Below are 6,000 nucleotides of genomic sequence, written 5' to 3'. Positions count from 1 at the left end.
AATTCCTTAGGTGGCATCCTATAAGCTCTCCAAGAAATTGGAGCTGTTCCAGGTTGCAACTCTATGTTAAACTGTACATCTCTATCAGGTGGTAGACCGGGTAAATCTTCAGGAAACACATCCGGAAATTCACACACTACCGGGATATCTCTAATCTCTTTGACAGCAGTTGCACAAACCTTGCCCACTGATCTTCTTAAAGTTGGAAGTTGGATGAGAAGTTGAGAATTACTATCAGGCAAACTCACCCTTAATGTCCTATTCAAAGCATCTATAATAGCCTTATGCTGATACATCCAATTCATTCCCAAGATTACATCTATATCCTGATCCTTAAGGATAATCATGGTAGTGGGAAAAATATGCCCACCCAGGTTTACGGGTACCTGGTATACCATTTCCTTAGTACACAGACATCCCTCGGGCGACTGTATAAAGAAATTTTCCTTTGTTGCCCTAATTGAAATTTCATGCTTTACCACAAATGTTCTATTGATGAATGAATGAGATGCACCCGAATCAAAAAGTATAACTACAGGGTGATTGGCAACAGGAAACATACCCATCATCACTGGCCCCCCTTTCGGAATTTCTCCAGCTTGAATATAGAACACCTGTCCTGTTTTCCTCTCATCTTTGCCCTTCTGAGCATTCTGATTGGGGTTCTTGTTTGGTGCCTGACCCTGTTGTTGATTGGCAGGGGCCTTCTGATAATTTTGATTAGCCTGCCTGGGATACGGACATTCCCTAGAGAAATGACCGGTCCTTCCACAATTGTAACACGGATAATTGTGACCCTGGGACGTTGGAGCATTGCCACCAGGAGCATTGGTCGACTGTGAATTCGGGTAGGTTATAGCAGGACGGACATTTGACTGTTGCCTGGCTTGAGACTACGGCGGACGATAAGGAGGACGATTATGATGTACTGGATGATAAATCACCATCTACCTCTTCTGATTTCCCCCAAAAGATCCAGACAGCATACTCTTTTTCTTCTTGAGCTCCTTATGCTGCCGATACTTTGCCTCTGAAGCAATTGCAATATTTACTACCTCATGGTAAGTGACATTGGTACAAGTGGTCATTATAGTCTGCAATTTGGTATTCAGATCTCTCATAAACCACCTCTTCTTCTTGGCATCAGTATTAACATGTTCAGATGCATATTGTGACAGGTGATTGAATCTTCCCACATACTGCATCACTGTTTGATCTCCTTGCTTCAAAGCAAGGAATTCATCCAGCTTCATAGCCATAACCCCTTTAGGGATATAATGGGCTCTGAAGGTAGTACGGAACTCAGCCCAAGTTATTGGAATGCCAGCTGATTGCATAGCCACTAAGTTTGCCCACCAAGCACTTGCTGCTCCTCTAAGTTGCTAGGCGGCAAACGTAGGTTTCTGATACTCCGTGCATGGAATAAGATCAAATTTTTGCTCCATGGTTCGAAGCCAGTCATTAGCCTCCAATGGTTCATCTGCCTTGGTGAACACCGGTGGTCTTGTGTCTGTAAAATCAATATATGTAGCCTCCTGTCTGTTATGGTGGTGACCACGATTTCCGTGCATCTGATTCTGATTACTCTGAGATATCTCATGAAGCAAACGAGAATTTTTGGCTGTCACATTGACAAGTGCGGTTATAGCATCAGCCAGATTTGTCGAAACTGGTGGCGGATCTAGAATACCGTCCTCATCTTGTGAAGTTCCCGGAATATACGAACCCCGCGTACGACGCATCTGCTCATAACAAACCAAACTTTATTCACAAGTCTTTATTGAATTGCACAAAAGCTTACTCCAGACACATTACATAGGGTTTACTAATATAAACACAAATCCGCAAATACCAAAACAAGACTACATAACTAAAACTAACTATTATACAATTCTACTCCTATCCTTGATTACTTCAAACTTCAAGCTCAGTATCCATTCTAGAAATATTACCATCTTCATTATCACTTTCATCGACCATTACTAATTCTTCAGGATCTTCTTCTTCTTCCTCTTCCGATTCGTCATCATCGGCAAGGATGACACCGGGGTCCATTGCATCAGCTTGGGGCTCATGATTTGGATTTAGTAGATTGCTAAGCCTATGAACTTCCTCATGTAGATAGGTATTATGTTCTTCTAAATCTTCTACATAGAATTCTAGCTCATGAGCTCTAGCTACATTTTCCCTATGCCAAGCTTCATTCCTTACTTTCACCGTACGAACTAACATGCTTTTGCAGTTCCTGTGCGCGGTGGTGAGACACCTCAATTGATCATGTAATTCTCCTACCTATATAGCATCCAAAGCCCTATCTCTAGTAGCTTGTGCTAACTCTCTAGAAATCCTCTGTATCTCTGCCTGGGGATCAGGCCTAGAGCTGCTACTGCTAGCACCATCATTCCTAGGGGCAAGTTGGTGACGAGGAACTCCTTTAGGTCCAGTGGACTTATGGGGCGTCATCTTGGTACGAGCCATACTGTAGGAAGCCAATTTAATCCAAGTAAGATCATTGATCAAAGTCTAAAGAGCAGTTAGGATGGATTACATTACTCAAACCAGACTCACTACTCAACTCTAGACTCAGAGGTGAAGGAAGTAACTAGTGAATTAATCATGATGCATGAATCGTTCTTATGAACAAAAACATCAAAGCTTATAATGCACATAAACAACATTTGTTTTTATATAGGGCATACTAAGATTACTACTCCACCACATAAAACCTTTTTAATCAAATAAGGAATGGTGAGAAAGAAATAAGATAAGTCAGAAGCAATTTGGACCAAATTATCAAGTTAAATTTAGTCATCCCAAATCATTTTGAAGTTTTTATAAAATAATACAACAAAAACCTTGTAACGATAGCTTTGATACCATTCTGTGGTAGAACCTCCTAAATTATAGGGCCCACATGCACCTGTCACTGTCTGACGATCTTTGACAACTATGCATATGTTTCCGTTAACTTAAGAAGACTATCGGGTGTCCTCGGGGAACCCCGAATCATCCATGATTTCTGAGCAGGATCACATTACAGAGTTATTGTAGTATTACAACATTTATTTAAATATCTACACCAGAGTAAAATAGCAGAAGTCTTACGATAACTTAGTTTACAAACTAGTTGTTTCAAACCTTACAAACTAAGTTCGATAATTATTACAAACCATAATAGTAGTGGAGTGGCATAATTAACATAAACAAACACACAAAATAAAATTATCCTGCCCAAGGACCACACATTTACTTCTCATCGTCAGATCGAACAATAGTCATGCAGCACGATCCAAAACAGATCTGCTCATGAGGCTCACCGGCAACAAGGGTCAACGAACCCTGAGTACAAAAGTACTCAACAAGACTTAACCGAAATAAGAACTGATAAACTCAGGAATGCAGGCTCAGGGATTCAAGGTATGGCTTTAGCAATAATCAAAGTTATTTTTGCGTAAAAGCTCTTTAACAAAATTCTTTAATTCGACATTTAAAACTTCATACCATCATATACAAAGCTAACACGATCCGTATGGAGATCATGAAACTTCATATCAACACTTTCTCAGACCAGCCTCAAGTTCCAGTTATTAATACTACGATGATGAACAGTGAGTTGAGTCTCCATAATCGAGGAGCAACGACGATTCGAACCGATTATAAACCCAGCTAGGAATTCCAGACCACACGACATATGCAGGTCCCCGACCTACATATACCAACCTACCCTTAGGTCTTCTAAAACAAGAATGGGTCCGCGCCACTCGAGAATATAGTACTCCACCATTCCAGCCCATGGCCATGTGGGTACATGCTATTCCCGCCATCTATCCACTCCTAGTGCACAAGTAGTCATTCTCGTACTAGAATTGCCAAGTTAAGGCTTACCAGAGTATGTGGTTAGTACTATAAAGTCTCATCTCATGCAATTTAACAACGGTACGGATCTTAATCAACATAGGCGGAAAGAAGCCGCTCACAAGACCTCCATGTCTTGTGGCTCACACACCAAGTCCGCCCGGTCTAGATTTATTACTTCCCATGATCATATCTCACGATAACATAAGTAACCAAAGATCCATTTAAAATTCTCAGGTGACAGGTAATCACCCGGCTAAGCATAACTAGTCATTTATGAAATAAAACTGGTAACAAGGTAGATATGGAACAAAACAATGTTGGCAATGCACCAATTAGGCTTCTACTTAACTCTTAATCACTTAATGCAGTACAGAAAAGCAAAAGCGAAATTAATTTGTAAAACACAAGGTAGGGTTGTATGCATCCGAGGCTTGCCTTTGTTGACGGAAAAGTCTAGTTCCTGCGAAGTTTTACAAGTATTTGATCCGACCTCAACAGACGGACTAACTTCCTCAGCAACTTGGTTAACTATCACGTGTTCACCTTCGTTCACTACACGTACTAGCAATACCATGTTTAACATGATGCAGAATACGAAACATGATGCTTGATGATGGATTCAAAAGTTAACACTAGAATACAACTTTCCTTCGCGGTACAATTACAAGTCACACTAACTAAACCTATCCAGAATACTAACATAAATTGCCAAAGATCATTACCAACTAATGATCCAAGGACATCACTCAATCAAAAATTCAAATAAAACCTAAATCGCTAAAGGTTACTATTTGCTTTTATGAATTAATTAATTAATTAAGAATTATGAAATAAATCAACTTGTCCCAATTGACCTCAAAATTTTTGTAAATGTTTATCACATGATAACTAAGTGACAAAACAATTTTCATAATTTTTAGATAAATAAATAAGCCTAGAAAAATCAAGGAAAATCATTTATTAATTAATTGAGCAATTTTCATCACATTTCAAAAGTATGGAAAAACATTATTTCATATTTTTCTTAAATAATATACATCATAGAGAGGTCACACAAAAATTTTCATAATTTTTGGAGCTCTAAACAAATCTACACAAAAATAACAAAAATAGACACTATTCATTCATTCCAAAAAATAGAAAAATCCATTTATGAACTACACAGTTACTGACATCCCGACCCCACCTGTTATCTTCAACCTCAGGCTTGACTCCGGCGACACGCGCGCTGATCGGTGATATCTCGCCGACGGCGAGACCAACGGTGACGACCAAGGTACCAAAACACTACCCTCGACTAGACGCATCGATCTGGGGCACAAGTTGGACCAGCTACGGACTGGACCGAGCACTACGCCGGCCATGGCGGCCACGATGGCGTAGCTATGCTACGCTGGCGACGTAAGACTTGTAAAGCTTAAATAGATGGCCTAGGAAGCATCAGCAGCTCACCCCAAACGTGACTTAGTAGAGCACAAGGCCGGAGGAGCAACGGAGAGGTGGGTCGACGTTCCGAGCAGGCACGGCGGAGCAGACCATCGTCGGTGACGATGCTCCGGTAGCTGTGGTGGTCAAAATGAGAAATCAATGGGTCATAGAGTACCACGGCATCGTGGCAAAACTGAATCACGGCTCGGCAAGGACAGAGACTCACCGCAACGCGCTGACCACGACAAAACGGGATCAAGGGTGAGGTTGCCGGCCGCGAGGAAGAAGAGCGCGCACCGTGAGTTTCCGGTGAAGACAAGTGACAAAAGCAGGTTGGTTGGGTGCGCAAGTAGCAGGCGGAGCTATGACAAGCTTTGCAGCAGCTGGAGTGCGCTAAAGCGACGGTGAGAGCTCACCGGAGTTATGGCCGTGGCGTCGGGAAAATAGAGCAAGAGAGCGGAGGCAAACGACGACGGCCAAGGCTAAGTAGAGTGGCTCAGAAGCGCAAGGAAGCTGCGTTGTGGCCTTCACCGCGCCAGCGCGACGCCAAAGACAGCCACGACCGCGCCTGGAAGCGAACCGAAGGTCGCCGGCGGTGTAGCTAGAGCGGTGAACACTGTTTACAGAATTTATAGAATTGCCCTTCGTTTTCAAATTCAAATTACTCCCAAATTTGTGTAACAACTCAAAAATCTCTAAAAATAAAAGTTGTTC

Source organism: Miscanthus floridulus, chromosome 7, assembly GCF_019320115.1.
Source record: "Miscanthus floridulus cultivar M001 chromosome 7, ASM1932011v1, whole genome shotgun sequence".
Taxonomy (NCBI): domain Eukaryota; kingdom Viridiplantae; phylum Streptophyta; class Magnoliopsida; order Poales; family Poaceae; genus Miscanthus; species Miscanthus floridulus.
Note: the sequence above shows the minus strand (reverse complement) of the source record.